This window comes from Phocoena sinus, chromosome 7 (genome assembly GCF_008692025.1).
Source record: "Phocoena sinus isolate mPhoSin1 chromosome 7, mPhoSin1.pri, whole genome shotgun sequence".
In the NCBI taxonomy this organism is placed as follows: domain Eukaryota; kingdom Metazoa; phylum Chordata; class Mammalia; order Artiodactyla; family Phocoenidae; genus Phocoena; species Phocoena sinus.
This window is the reverse complement of record NC_045769.1, coordinates 75833747-75850258: the sequence shown is the minus strand read 5'-3', so window position 1 is coordinate 75850258 and position 16512 is coordinate 75833747. Positions and strand designations below refer to the sequence as shown.

Genomic DNA, 16512 nt, shown 5'->3' with positions numbered 1-16512 from the left:
AATGTCAATAAGCTATTAAAGACATGCCCTGTCAAAAGATACTAGGAAGTTGCATTGATCCTGAATCCTTAAGAGAAAAAGACCTTTAGATCAGAGAGCTCTCCTTAAAAGGAGCTGAGGAACCTTAGCCTAATCGTGATTCTTTCCCCTTGCGAACGCTTTCTGGTCCACAGGTTCAGCAACTTGGCCATGCAGCAATGGCATTCTCTCTGTACTGTCTCCTAACCCTTTTTGAAAATGCAGAACATTTGTTTAGCAGAGGGCACCAGTGCTCAGAAAGCATACAGGTCTGATGGTGTGCGATGATTCTGTCTTTTATCTGTCTTTATCCTTGGGGGTGGGGGAGGGTTCTTTATACCTGGACCACAGAGCAGCCATCTCCATGAAACTTTTAACTAACCCAGTAGGCTTCGAATTTTATCGTGATAGTTGCACAACTTTGTGACTATACCAAAAACCAGTGAATTGTACGCCATAAATGGGAGAATTATATCTCAACAAAGTTGTTATAAAATTTTTATAGTGTGTAGCGTCACACCTGGATACAGTTCTTGAGTCTTAGCCCAAAGGGCTGAATCTCTAGATGCTGAGTCCAGGCAACTGTGTTTTAAACAAACATTTCAGGTGACTCCAGTGAGATGACCCAAGGTCCACACTTTTAGGGAAATCTAAAAGAGGTGCTACATTTTGGTACTTCCTCTAAACAAGAAAAGAAATCCCACAAAAGTTCAGAGTAATCAATAATCAGTAAACAAGTAGTATAACCATCCTTCAGCAATCATGAATTTGATTCAATTCATAATTCCCCATTATGAATGTGAATATTATCAGTACTATAGGAACTGTGATAAATTTTTACTGGAACTAGGTCAGGAGTCCTCTCAGATAACTTATATGAGTATTTATCAGGCCACAAAGGAATTTTCAGTACATTTTCTTACTGAATCCTCACAAAAACCCTATTGAGTTGCAGGAGCTGTAAAAGCCACCTGTCTTCTACAGATGAGAAGGTGGAGATTCAGCAAGGGTAAATGTTTTGCCCCGAACACCTAACTGATAACTGACAATCTGCTTGGATACCAGGTCTTCTGACTCCTAGTTCAGCATTCTTTTCACTATAAAAATCTGTCTAAAGATGCTTCCTCAGCATATACCAGCATGGCCTGCCTCTAACCTTTAGAAGCTATTGTTTGAGCACATTTATGAAGTTTCTATTATTAATGATGCTAAGAAACTGTACATCTTTTTTTTTCTATCTGTATCACAAAAAGAAAATGCACAACTTAACACATTTACCCCCAATTTCTGTAACAGTTTTGTCTAAAAAACTGGATTAATGTACATCAGCAGTGGGGAGCATCTGTGAATGTGTGTGTATGTTGAGAGAGAGAGAGAGAGAGAGAAAGTAGATATATGGTGTTTCCATATGTTTGTGGAAAGAATGGAATATTATTCTAATGTGAAATTACAAAATAGAATTATCAATTTGTAGGTGAACTGTTAAAAGAAACGAACATGTATTGGATAATTACTATAAATCTACTTCTCTCCTCTCACCAATCCCCACCCCTCCCTGTCTCCGTTCCTTAAAGACATGCATTGGGCTCATGGCCTGCTCCACCCAGACCCCACCATCTTCCTGAGGTGAATTAATGTCCCTGTGAATATCTCAAGCCTTTCAGTTCCTTGATCATCTCATCTTTATTAACCACTTCCACTCTACCTTAGATACCCATTCCCATGGCGACGTCATCACCCTGAACTTCCCCATCTTTGAAATATTTGTTCCAAAGATCCCACTGAGCACAGCTCTCTCATTTGACCTCAAGGAATTCTTCAAGCATCTGGTCAACCCATTCCTCTCTTTATTACTGTTTAGGAAAATCTTAGATTGTATGTTCATCTCTTCAGTTGTACTCTTGTCGATTCCCAAATTCCTGGCCCCATTGTCCTTTCACCATGGGCACCTTCGAATCTCTACCCAGGCAATCTGGCATTCCCCTTTCTCTGTGCCTACTGCTGACCACTGGCTCTCCACGTTTCTCTCTTTAACCTCATCTGGGTTTCAGTGCTGCCTGGAAATCCTTCCAGCTCCTTTAGACTTTTTCCATTTTCATCAACCCTTTACACACAATAACTTGTCTAATAAGGCCATGTGTATGGACTCTCTTCTTTGCAAAGGGAAACAGAAGCTTTTTTCATGGAAATGTCTTAAATTTACTACCTCCAAATCTATACAATTAACTATATGCCAGAACCCATCTGTTCACACTTTTCTCTTGCTTCAAGAAGGTAGACATGTCTTCTTTGAGGGAGACTTTTAAGATATTCTTCACATATCTTTGTTGTCTCCCTCTCTTCTGACTCCATATTTTTACTCAAACATATTGAATCTTCTTTTCCCTTAAATTAAAAACAAAACAAAAAACGTTTCTTATCCCTGGACCCTCTTCAATCTACCATTCTTTCATTTAGTTGCTCAAGTCAGAAGCTTTGGAATCATTTACTCCTTTCTTTTCCTTATATCCCCCATATCCAATTGATATAAAAGCTCTGCCAAACCCATTTCCTCAATATCTCTTTATTCGTTCAATTTTCTCCTCCTCCATTTCCCATGCAAAGTCTCTAAATCAGTGTGGTCCAATAGAACTATAATGTGAGCCACATGTGTAAAATTAAAAATTTTCTATTAACGATAAGTAAAAAGAAAGAGAAATTAATTTTAACGCTATATTTTATTTAATCCAATATATTAAAATATTATCATTTCAACATGTAGTCATCATGAAAAAAGCTACTAATGAGATATTTTACCTTCTCGATTTGGATTAGCCATATTTCAATAGACATACGTTGCTAGTGGCTACCATATTTGATAGTGCACCTCTAAATCATCATCTCTTGCCTGAGCCCATCATTTCTTTGCTTGATGCCAGAAGGAAGCTTCCAGTGGTCTCCTTGCTTCCTGTTGGGACCTACTTCCATATGTTCTATAAATTTCAGCCAGAATGCTTTTTCTAAAAATAAAATCTCACGTTCTTTTCCTCTGTAGAACTCTGCATGGTTTCTCACAGCTCTATATGCTTTTACGATATTTACAAGACCCTGCATAAACTGGACCTTGTCTACTCTCCAGCTTCCTCTCTTCCTTGTCATATTCCACAACACAGCACACACCCCCCACTACATATATTTTACTCCTGAGAGGTATATGATCTTCTTGGCTTCGAGGTCATTGCATGTTCTGTTCTTGCTGCATAGTTTGCTCTTCTTCATCCTTATCCCTATCCATCCTCAGTAGGCTAACTGCTACTCATACTTCAAGTCTCCACAGAAACCTTCCCTGATCCCCTGGTCTGGATTATGTGTTCCTCTTGGGTGTTCACATGGAATTCTTAGTTCCTTCTACCATAGCCTTTACGGTACTGTCAATGCTTTCTTTATATTCACTGCTTCCTCGCTTACCCCTAAGTACAGTCAGGCTGGGGGCAGGACTAACTTTGTCACTTTTTTATCCCCAGTTCCAAGCACAGTGCCTAGCATGTGGTAGGTGATCAACAGATCTTCACTGAATAGGTGAATGAGTAAAATGAACACATGTGACCTTTTCTAAGACAAGGAAATTAAAAAAGAAGAATCTTTCGTATTTGAAAATTCTCCTATGACTAAAGGTAGTTGTGTCTCTTGTTCTTTCTTGATTCCTTGGATCTCACTAATTTCCAGATGAATTTGCTTCAAAAGAAATAGTTTCTTTAAGGTAGGTATTAAAAGGTAGAGAGCATGAAAGAGCTTCCACTAGAAGAAAGATAGAAAAACTTCCCAGAGAGAATAACTGAATTGCATGGCATATATTAGAAGAATTAACATTTGATTTTGTGGTGAAATAACCATTATTAAAATTAAACAATGACTTCCATGTCACTAAATCCAAGGGACATTTTAAATCATCGAAATTTTACCTGATTTCTCAGGTGGTAGTGTTTTTAAACTTATCTCCCTGTTGAAACGTTCTTTTCCAGTTGGGATCCCTGAAATCTTACTCTGGTTTTCCTTCTGTCTCCCTGGCTGTTCCTTTTCATTCTCCTTTCTCAGTCTTTAAGTATTAGAGTTCCTCAATGCTAAACCCTCAGTCCCTTCTTGTCTCATTCCCTGTTCTTTCCCTAAATAGTCTCATCCAATCCATGACTTTGTTTTCTCTATACCAGTGCTTCTCAAATATATATTTCAACACCAAACCTCTCTTCTTGTCTCCAAATTCATCATCTAAGTATCTACTTAAGATCTCCGTTTGGAGAGATGAATGCACCCTAAATTGAACAGAATAAAAATGGAATTAATAACCACCTATAAAGCTCCCTCTCCCTCCAGTGTTTTCTGTTTCATTGAATGACACAACGGTGCACGTAATTGTTTAAGTCAGAATACTGGGAATCATCTTGGACACCTCCTTCTCCTGTAATCGCTATTTCCGTAAGGCAATCAATAGTTACTGAATTAATATCAGAGATGTTTTACATTAACAAATATGTACAGAGCCCTTAACACATATATGTATTATATGTTATTATTGTATTTATGCAATATATACATCTATATTTGCAGAGCAATGGAATTTTTTCTGAAGTTCCACACATTTATCTAAATGCTTCTTCCCTATTCTTGTAACAGTTATTGGAAACAGTAGTTTCCCTGTCTATGTAACCACTGTTTGCTTCTTTCTACATTCACAGGAAATCATTTATTCTCCACTTTTCCTCTTTTGTGCGTCATTTTGTTTTCTTTTTCAGATAAGTTGTGCAATCTGTATGTGTAACTTCTCACTGTCACATTAATCCTATTCCATTGTTAACACATTCCATTCCCTTACATCCCCCTCTTTTGAAGCTTTATTGAAGGGTAATTTACACACCATAAAACTCAACCATTTTAACTATCGAATTAAGTAATTTTGGGTAATTTTACTGAGTTGTGCAACCATCACCATAATCCAGTTTTAGAATATCTTTTAGAATATCTTCATCACTGCAATAGAATCTTTTATGTCCATTTACCCTTAAACACCCTTTTAGCCAATTTCCCACTTGAAATTGTAAAGCCAGGATGTATTACATGCCTCAGTAGAACTCAGTGAGTGCTTGGTGCTATGGGGAATAGAATAAAATACAATATCTAATCTCAAGGGGGCTAGCTAGTTGGTAAAATAAGACCTCAGTCAGAGACCCACACAAGAGAAAATAGATCCTATTGCCTGCTTTTGTGAATGGGCCAGTATAAGACTACAGAGACTCCTGTCATTGAGCAGATAATCTACATTTGGAAAAATCTTTCATACCCCATACAGATAGATTTTTTTTTTTCTCCTTGCAGCCTTACAACACTCTTTCTTAAACTGACCATTGATAGTTTCCAGAAGTATGGACTTTTTGTAACATCTTTTCTCTCTTCAGTGTCATCTTGAATATGTACCTCCTTCTGTTTCCATCTATTTGTAACCAGAATCTAAATTATAGAATTTGCATCTTTCCAAGTAGAATCTAACACTGTTCAATAAATACGTCAAATTATGATCACTATAATTTTTCACTTTGGGATACTAGTGAAAGGAGTAATGTTTATTAACTTCCTTTGAATTAAATGTAACCAGTAGCTTTTCTGGCCCTTGGGTTGTTATTAATAATTAACTGTGGTGATGAAGAATTACTAATAGTTATGACCCTGAGGAGCAAAATAATGTATTTCAAAGAGCTGCCTGTACCTTTAAGTGTTGAGTAAAGCAATTCAGTCCTTTTTCATCCAGGAAGTCACAAGCACAGGGCATTCCCAGGTGCCAAGTGCTGATTGCCCTGCTCCCATCCTTTCCTAGTCTCATTTTGAGCCCTTCTAACGGCCAGCAAGTCAGCAGGGACAGGTCACCGGAGGAACCCATTAATGTAATGTGGGGATGGGGTAGAGGAGACAGGATATGTGAAGCTAAGAAATGTTTGTTTTCAGCACGTGAACACCTGCCTCCACCAGTTTTATTTTATATGAAGGGAAATAGGGAGAAGTTGGAATGCGTTAGCTTCTTTCATCCTCTAGCAATGCTAATTTCCCAATGTGCAGGGCCCTGGGCAGTGAGTCCTCCATTGCCAGAATTTTGGTAGGCTTGGGTGCTCACATAACTAGGTGAAGAGCTTGAGAAAGTACCTACTGGAACGCTATGGTTCTCTACCTTGGCTGCATGTTACAGTCACCTGGGAAGCCTTTAAAAACTCCTATGCGCAGACCACCCTCAGACCAATTAAATAAGTATATTTAGGGATGGGATTCAAGCATCAGAATTTTTTTTAAAGCTTGCTGGGTGCTTCCTGTGCAGCCACATTTGAGAACCACTGGACTGGTGATAGACATCTCTTGGGTTTTTTTTTTTCCCCAGTTTTATTGCAACATAATTAACATTGTATTAGTTTAAGGTGCACAACATGGTTTGATATATGTATATTTTGTGAAATGACTAACACAATGAGGTTAGTTAACAATCATGACTAGACATCTGCTGTTATCATGAAAATAGCCCTCAAGCAGTGGCTCTCGGGCTTAGCTGCACACTGGGGTAACCGGGGAGTTTAAAAACATACCGATGCACGGGTTTCCGTCGTGGCGCAGTGGTTGAGAGTCCGCTTGCCGAGGCAGGGGACACGGGTTCGTGCCCGGGTCCGGGAAAATCCCACAAGCCACGGAGCGGCTAGGCCCCTGAGCTATTAGTCGCTGAGCCTGTGCCCCGCAACGGGAGAGGCCACAACAGCGAGAGGTCCGCGTACGGGGGGAAAAAAAAAAAAAAAAAAAGGTACTGATACCTTGACCCACTCCTAGCGATTGTGACTTAATTGGCTTGGGAGGGGGCTCAAGCAAGTATCAGCATTTTTCAAAGGCCCTCTCAGTAATTCTAATGTGCAGACAGGAGTAAGAACTACTGCTTGAACTGGGAATAAACATCTTAACTCGTTGCCAGCTTAGAGGGAAAGATGCTGTATACCTGCTGGACGAAGATTGCCATGAACTGAAGCAAGAACATGAAAGGAAATGTGGAAGCAGTACCAGAGATAAAAGTTACCTGCCTCAAAGTGGGGACGTAAGATCAATCGTTGTGAATGGTGTGTGTGTGTGTGTGTGTGTGTGTGCATATGCACGTGTGCACGATGTGTGTGACAGAGAGAGAGACTGAGAATTGGGGAAATTTGTCCCCAACCAAGAGAGATGTGCTGAGGGTGGAAGATAGAACTGAACTTTTTAATACTTCATAATTTTGGACACTTGGTCAGCCTCTCTTCATCTGCAAGCAGAGCTGGGGCAGTTTTATTTGCATATAGAATAGATGGGATTCAAGAAGTATTCCCTAATCCAAAAATGTGCCTTCTCTTTCACCTTTCCCATCGACCACAATGGCTGAAAAAGCCGTCTTTCTCTTGGGTTATGCCAGACCAGTAAATCGATTTCACATTCTCTGTTGGTTTTAGAGCTTGGCTTCATTTTCTTTATCAAATGCACCAAGTTAGGCCCTGGACTGGTAGGAGTGGTGAACAATTTAAAAGAAGCCTTCTCTAGGCTTAGCTCTGAACCTTAAGAACAAAGGTTCTTGCCTGAGAACAAAGTCCCAGAAAAGAAGTGCCTCAGGTGATGGAGAAATAAGCCATAATGTGAGGAAGGGATCCTAAAGAGGATGTCAAAGATGAGGTCACCAAAGGCAAACGTGCTTCCTTTCCAATTAACTGAATACCGCAGTTGTAATTTGCACTGGTGAAAACCCTGGTTGATGAAAAATGGTTCTGTCTCTGTTTCCCGACTCAGAGTCAGCTGAAGGTGTTCGTGTTCTAGTGCCTCTGGATGGAAAGCAGGGGTTGCTTTGGAAATGTTTTGGTTTGGAGTAGAGCTCCTTAATGACTGTCCACTGACGTGGCTTTTTTTTTTTTTTTTTAACATTCTGTATTATAGCTGTATTAGATCAGTATGTGGCTTGTTCTCATTAAAAACAAAATCTGATTATGAGCCATTATTTGTTGAAATTACTGTAAGCAAACAGTAACATTTATTTTTCATCTAGGACTTGATTATGAAACTTGTGGTTTACCCAGAGTTATTTTGAAACTTCTGCTTTCCTGCTCTGGCTTTTGGCCTGCTGACTATTCCATTTACGAGGGGTGCTCTGCTGCAACGGAGAGCAGTGGAAATTCTAGGCCCTCACCGTTTGCTTGCTGGGTCAGCCTTACAGGTCGGCTGGAAGTGAAGGTAGCCCAGCTCCCCTGACACCAGATCTCTCCCCTGCTCTTTCCCATCAGGGTGTCTGAGGCTTCTCTCTGTCAGCCTTCACTTCCCTGGGGTGGTATCAGTTTAAACTGCACTGGGAAGGGTCAAACACACATCATTTCATTATAATGTAAGTTAGCTCATCATATGACCCAACACTCAAACAACTGGAGAGGCAATTTCCAAGGAAACAGGACTCGAGGTACATTTCTTCATTTGGGGCTGGTGCATTAAGTTAGGTGCGGTTAGTTAGGAAGGGTTCAGAGGACAATAAAGTAGCTGTTAAGTGACTTACATTCCTATCACAACATAGTCAGATGGGCCCAAGGTGTAAATATCAAACACCGAGCAGAGTGCATCTTGAGCAGGTACTTCGCCTCGACTTTATCATTTGTACAAGATTAAGCTACAAAGAGGGTATCGGTGTCAGTTTCTTTCTGTTTGGGCCCCACGCAAAGAACATGTTGTGAAGTCATTTTTACCTCCAAGAGTTGGCTGTAATCCCTACAAAACCCAGTTTATGGGGATTTGGCGTGAACACGTCGTTTTCCTGAGACGGGGCGGGGGGGGGTGGGGCGTGGTGGTATACAGGTAAATCCAAAAGGGTTTTGGGTGAGCAAAGAAGGTCCCCACCGCTCTGCTTCAGGAGCAAGTCTCTTGCGGTCCCTGGGCAGCGTCCGTGGCTCTGCCCGCCTGCTGGCCCCTCAGTCGGCGTCGTAGGCGGGGCTCCACCCCGCAGCAAAGCGGCGGGCTGAACGCTCCGCCCCCCACCTCTGCTTTCCGGGCCGCCTGCGCAGTCAGCCCGCAGAGGAGTCGAGCTCTGGCGGGCGCTCAGCGCGCCGACGTCCCGCCCCTCTGGCAGGGCGCAGGGTACCGGATCCCTGGTCGAGCTCCAGGCGTCCGGCAGGAGTGCTCGAGAGCTGGTCAAATTTGCGGCCCACCCCGCTGACTGCATGGAGTTCCGATACACCCTAGAAGCAGTTTAAGGCGGTGTAGGAAGGGTAGAAGCGGGGTGTCGCAGAAGCGCTCACCAAAATAAAGTCTTAAAATTTAACTATAGCAATTGGACTAGCGCTGGACTGAATGAATACCTATACCAGAAAAAGTTTTTTCGGCTGGGGGATGTAGCTCAGTGGTAGAGCGCGCGCTTCGCATGTGTGAGGTCCCGGGTTCAATCCCCGGCATCTCCAAACAGCCGGCGTAGTCTTTTAAATCTCGGAACACTATGTGGTCCATTACTTTTTGCTCATATACTCTAGGGCCCCCCCCAAAAACGTCTAAAAGAAAGGCCCGAAAAATACGGCAAATGTCAGGTAATCGACAGTTTCGACTGCTCGAAGAAAAAGTAAAACGGGAAATTATCGTTGATTTGTCTTTCTCCATTTGCATAAAATCAATGTTTCTACGTTTTAATTGAACTTCTTTTGGGGTTCTGAGATGTGTGGTAAAAATGGGGTAAGGTAGAAAAGTATTACTAGTTGCATTGGCCGGGAATCGAACCCGGGCCTCCCGCGTGGCAGGCGAGAATTCTACCACTGAACCACCAATGCTCACGGGGAAAGTGGTTCGTCCATGCCCTACTAGAATAGATAGATGTTTACGTGTGTACTGATTCTTTTATGTTAATAATTATAAATTTATGTATTCAACATCAGAGGAAGCAATGGATTTTTTAAATTAAATAACTATAATAAAATATTCAGTTAACATTTACATAAAATTCTCATTATATTTACTTCTGTTGAACCTTATGAGGAGATTCTTTCCTCCGAAGTCGTCCTTGGTGAAAGGGGCAAGTGAAAATTTTGTCATGTATACACAAGATTACATAATTACTTAGCTGTATCTTCAGATATTTAGATAATTTAGAACAACCACTCCCTTTTTACTTTTCTTATCTTAGCTATTCAGACAAATACATGAAGATATTTGTCAGGGTTTGGGAGTAGGGATGACGGGGCAACCAAGTTATAAGAGTATATTGGAACTGTGAGATCTGAACAGGGAACTTTGGAGCATTGGTGATTGACAAGTGACCTAAATTCTCTAAACTGCCCCTTCCTTAATAGTGAGAGACTTGATCCTGGGACCCCTTTCTACTCTAATAGTATGAGTCTGATCATTTACCCTTAGTTTCCATGAAGTGTAAAATTGCAAACCACACACCAAATATATATAAGGGGGAGAAAGTAAAGTGAAGGAAATTCATTCGTGGAAATGAGTCTAAATATAAGAGAGAAGGCTCTGGATTTAGGCATTACTGGCCCTTTATCTCTGAGAGGGAAACTCCCAGAGATTTGCAGGATCTTTGATAGCCAAGAAGAATTTTGGGGGGAAAAATACATGAGAAAATAGCAGAAAACACATAGCAGTTGCTATGTGCTGGGCTATGTAAATAGCATTATATATGGACTTCAACCCAGTGAAGTAGGTATTTTTATAATTACCCTAACTTAACAAATGAGAAAACTGAGGCTGTTAGAGGCAAGATTGGAACACAAGTGGTATCATGTTTAACATTTGGTTGCCTAGCCACTGTCCTGTTCTGCCTACAACAGAATAAATCACTGTGTAGTTATACCAGAAATACTGCATGTGTAGCTCAGGAACACTGTATATCAAGAGTGGAGTTAAAGAAAGATCATAACACACTGCTGAAATAATGTAAGAGCTTCTACATCAAGATTTATTTTTAAGAACTTTTTTTTAGTGTGTGCATACAAAGCAGAATTTGAAGAAAAATACATTACAGAATTATAAAAATGTAAAAGATATAAAGAGATTAGAGAATCAAGAAATCTAGACTACAATCTTAGTAACCCATGGAAGAACAAGTTCAAATCATTTCACCTCTCAGAACCTCAGTTCTGAGAGATGAGGTTTTAAAATTGCATTCAGAAGGTCTCTAGCTTTCCAGAAGTGCCTCAGGGCCACTAGCTAGTGGGGCCTCACCTTCTTTTCCCGGGCCCCTCACTTCACCAGCTCATTTATAAACTCTCCCATTTATTTGCATCTGTTTGATGGGTTACAAGTCTAGAATAAAAAACATTGAAAAGCCCTCAACTAAATGACCTAAGTTCCTTTGAATCTGAAATGTTATGATTCAAAATAAAAAAGCAACCAAAAAAACCTCAGCATGAGAAACACTACAAAAATTTTAAACAGGTGGAAGGAATCAAATAAGAAGTATGATGTAATGGCAAACATTATTAGTGACCTACCAAAGGCTATTTTACTTTTTTCTTCCTAAAAGTCTGGGAGAGGCTACCTAGCTCTAGGGACAAATGTGGTGCATTAAGCCAGTTATCCCATTCTTCTTTCCAAAGATTGAGCCGGGATGGGTTTGTGACAGTTCCTGCCAATGAGAGAAAAGAATGGTCAGCTAGGGAAAGACGGTGTGTATGGAAGATCTCTTTAGCCCTTTCTTTCTTGCTTGTAACACTGCCTTGTGAGGTATAATGCTTAGAGCTGCCCCAGCCATCTTGTGACTTGCAGGGAGACTGAGGATGACCCAGCAGAAAGAAAGAGACATTGCACCATCCTGGAATTTTCTCCAGCCAGATTTTAGGTTAGGTCAGATAATTAAGGATCTTAATTGTTTAAGCCCCTTTGAGCTTTTTTGTATTTTGTTACACGCAGCCAAAGGCATGCAGGGTGTGTGTGTGTGTGTGTGTGTGTGTGTGTGTGTGTGTGTGTGTGTCCAGCAGTTCATACACTTTCTGGTACAAGTCTTCTATTCTGTAGAGAATCAATACCTTGAGATTTGGGTGAGGCTAACTTGCCTCTTCATCTCTATTTTTCTGTCACAGTGATAGGTCTACCCAAATATTTTCCCTTGCCACGGTGCTTAAATAGAGATGATATGTGATGATAGCAGGGGTAATCAGAGTCCTTACCAGAACTTTCTTTCCAGAGCTATAAGCAAAGACTATATTTTTGATGTGGTGGGCAAACAGGTTGAATGTATAACTGGGATTGTTTGTGGCCATCTTGCTTGTCCAAAAGAGTTAGGGACATACCCACCCCTAGTATGACATTGAGCCCCTAGAAGCAGCCATGCCTAACTAGAACAAATTCTGGATTTTGCGTTTATATGAGTCAGTAAATTGTCCTTATACAATAAGTTGTCTTTTATTTTTTAAATCAGTTTGAATAACATTTATATTGCTTGCATCTGAACAACACAAATTGAGAAGTTATTTTACCCCAAATAGTAAATTTAGAGAACTCATTACTCCAAAATGTGCTATAGGCTGAAAATATGAAAGTTTAAAAAAAGTTTAAAGAAATTCATCATCAGTGGTTGAATGACCAGGAGACAATAAAAGCCATACAAAAAGTTTGAAGGACCCATCCTTAGTCTGTTGGACAAGTATTAATTCTGTAGCAAAGGAAGCCACCTAACATATTTTGAGCAGGGAAAGGATCAGAGCATTTGGAGAGATGACCTGGCAACAATGTGTCAGAGAAATGGAAGTAAGAGAAACTAAAAGTAGGGAAATTCACCGAAGAATTGGTTACAGTGGGAGTGGAGAGGCATGAGGTCTCTAGCATGAGGCAAGGCAGGAGGAAGAAGAAAAATGAATCTAGAAATCCAGCTTAAGTGAGTGGGAGAATAGTGGTGTATTGTAGGGAAGTCAGGGGAAGAAAGGACGGGAAGAAAAGGGTAAAGTGTCTACTTCTGGAAATACTGACTGAGGTAAGTAGGGGGAGACCCTTACTGGGCAGCTGACGCCTAGATCCGAAGAAATCAAGGCTCCAAGGTGGAGTGGGGCGTTGACTGTACAGAAGTGAAAAGTAAGAATGTAGATGTGGAAGGAATCACAGAGAGAGCAGAGAGCTGAGGGCAGAGCCTTGGGAAGATCTGTTTTAGGGAATGGCAGGAGTTGAGGGGACAAAGGGAGAAAATCAGGGGAGTGGGGTGTCTGGAATCTGTGGAGACATGGCTTCTCAGGCAGGCAGAACCCTCCCCCTTTGCTAATTCTGAGTGACACATCATGACAAATACTGGTATTGCTGTGTTTCAGGGATGTACTCTGAATTCACACCAGAGATGCTGTGGCAGGCGGTGGTTTTGCCCTTGGTATGGTCAAGCATGGAAAGATCACAAGATGGCACACACTAACCCTTTCCCTAGACTGCCGGGCTCCCAGGCTCTGATGAGTGGCCCCCGCTGAGGCTGGCCAAGAGGAAGAAAGCAGGGAGTGCCGTGGAAGGTTACACAGTCACGTCTCTTAGGAAACCTGGTCTTTGGGACAGCCCCATGGGCCAGGCAGGGGCTTGTAATTCGCATCATAGCACCTTGGGACACTTGCTCAAGGCACCTAGTCCTGGCTGGTGCTGGCTCACCATGGAAATGTGGCCAGGCTTACAGCTGAAGAAAGCAAATCATTTAGAAACAGAAGTAGTTCATAGAATGCATAGCCACCAAAGCAATGACTTTTTTTTTTTTTTTTTTTTTTTTACCTTGTGAGTGATTGTATTGATTTAATACACACAGCTTATTTCTGTCCCAGGTTACAAACTAGCCCTGGGGAAATGGTGGAACCAGTCATTTGGATTGCCCTTTACTGGCTGGGAATTAAATCATTACTTATTCCATTTTAGAATCATAAGTAGTACCCTAAGGCCTACTTTCCTAAGGATTAGAATCAAGGCATGGAAATGAAGAATACAGGTGTAATTCTAAGATGCATGCAAGATGTTGAGAATGCAGCAGTTTTTCCTGGAAAGCTGTCACTGCAAAATCATCGCGCTCTCGATTTGCTCATTCCTAGTCCTCCAGCATGTCCAGCTAGTCAACACATCTGATTCCCCCCTTTTATTTATTTATTTCTTTATTATTTATTTTTTGCGGTATGCAGGCCTCTCACTGTTGCGGCCTCTCCCGTTGCGGGGCACAGGCTCCGGACACGCAGGCTCAGCGGCCATGGCTCACGGGCACAGCCGCTCCGCGGCACGCGGGATCCTCTCGGACCGGGGCACGAACCCGTGTCCTCTGCCTAAGCAGGCGGACTCTCAACCACTGCGCCACCAGGGAAGCCCCCTCCCCTCCCCTCCCCCCTTTTAAATTGGCATTGAATCTTGCTTTTCCTCCTCATGCCCATCCCTCCCTCCTACCTAGTGCAGACCCTTATCAACTCACTCCTTGGGTTGCCTGGGAAACCCCTGGTTTCCTTTGCCATCCTGTGTACTGTTACCAGTTGAATTTTCTCCCTCCTTCTCCTATTCCTTCCCTCACTCCCTGCCTCCCTCTGTCTCTGATTTCCTTAATTTTTGAAAATGCAATCATTCCTTTATTGCTGGTTCAAAAACTGAATTAATTTCAAATCCATACAGAGTCCTCAGGCTATATGGGTGTGAATTCTTTATCCTTTTCTTGTGACACCCATCTCTGGATGCAGCATTTATTCAAATACTCTTGAGCTGTGTCACTTGGTCGCTCACCATCTAGGGGCAGAAGTGGCTTTCCCCTCCTTTCCCAAGGGCTCCCTCCTCTTCCTCTCAAGTCATTTGGTCTCTTAAAATATTTTTTTTCAGAAGTAACCCATGCATATGGTAAAAAACTCAAAAGGTGTAAGAATACACATTAAAAAGTAAGTCTTAAAAAAAAAAAGGTAACTCTTCACCCCACCACAGTCCAGTTCCTGGGTTCCATTTCCTACAGGCAACCCACAGTCATTCATTTCTTGTGTTTCCCTCCACAGATATCCTATGTAGATACACATACAGCATTCTACTTTTATGCACAAATGGTACAATACCATACACACTGTTGTGCTCATTGCCTTTTCCTTCTTTTTTCTTTCTTTTTTCAGAAAAATAGATCTCAGAAAAATGTCCTTCTATGTGCATGTAGAGCTACCTCTTTCTTTTTCATGGCTCTATCATTTTTAACTGCCCTTTACTGGCTAGGACTTAAAATATTATTTATTCCATCTCACAATCACAAATGGTGCCCCAAGGCCAAGTTTCCTAAGGATTTAGGTCAAGGCAGGTAAATGAAGACTGCAGCTATAATGTTATGATGCATGAAGATGATGAGAATGTCCATTGCATGAAGGCTCCATCATTACCTTAGCCAGTTCCTTAGCAGAGGACAATTCGTCTGTCTCTGATCTTTTGCTAGTGGAAACAACACGGCAGTGAATATCCTTTAACAAAAGCCATTTGCTCATGTATGAAACATGTACACGATAAATTCCTAGAGGTGCAACTGCTAAGTCAAAGGGTAAGTGCATTGAAAATTTCAATACATATTGCAGAATTACTCCCAAGAGAAGTCTGTATTTTTTTGAACAATGATTTCATTATATTACTCTTTTGCTCACCAACCTCCCAGTTGCAAACATTTTCTAAACCTTGCTAGATTCAAGTGCATCCTGTGCAGTTGCCCAGAGCCTTGCACTTGGATGGCAATGGCACCCACCATAGCTTGTATGCAGCATGCAGAAGGAGTGGGTTAGATGTATTACAGAGCAACATGGATGCTCTCAAAAGCATGATACCTAGTGAATAATGTAGGCTAGGGGAAAATGAGATACGACAAGATAAGTTACGTAAGTTTAAAAATAATGTATGTACAGCTTTCCTGGTGGCGCAGTGGTTAAGAATCTGCCTGCCAATGCAGGGGACACGGGTTTGAGCCCTGGTCCGAGAAGGTTCCACATGTCGTGGAGCAACTAAGCCCGTGAGCCACAACTACTTAGCCTGCATGCCACAACCACTGAATCCCACACACCTAGAGCCCGTGCTCTGCAACAAGAGAAGCCACCGCAATGAGAAACCCGCACAGTGCAACAAAGAGTAGTCCCTGCTCACTGCAACTAGAGAAAGCCTGCGCACAGCAACAAAGACCCAACGCAGCCGAAAATAAATAAATTTAAAATAAAATAATGTATGCAAAACATGTTTTGTAAGGTCACATATAAACAAAAAGATGTATATTAAACACAATATAGTGATGGCATATGGGGAGGCAAAGGGAATGGAATAGGGATATGGGGATAAAAGTGAATAAATATATGAACAAAACAACAAAGGGGTGTGGTCCAATGATAACAATGAATCATGAACAGAAAGTATAAGTAGCTCAACTCTAGACAACTGAGCTCTTCTCAGCTCAAAAAATGATGAAAAATAAAAAGTAAAGCATATATGTTAATAAAAATACGGGCTTCCCTGGTGGCGCAGTGGTTGGGAGTCTACCTGCCGATGCAGGGGACGCGG

The 16512-nt window shown here is 41.5% G+C and overlaps 1 protein-coding gene and 2 non-coding genes across 3 annotated transcripts in view; 2 read left to right on the top strand and 1 right to left on the bottom strand.

Annotated features, from left to right (window-relative positions):
* Window positions 1-16512, top strand: part of GPD2 (glycerol-3-phosphate dehydrogenase 2) — a 197418-nt gene that overhangs the window by 25993 nt on the left and 154913 nt on the right. The window lies entirely within an intron of this gene.
* Window positions 9402-9473, top strand: TRNAA-CGC. Its single transcript has one exon. It is a non-coding gene; the product is annotated as a tRNA-Ala (tRNA).
* TRNAG-GCC lies at window positions 9763-9833 on the bottom strand. Its single transcript has one exon. It is a non-coding gene; the product is annotated as a tRNA-Gly (tRNA).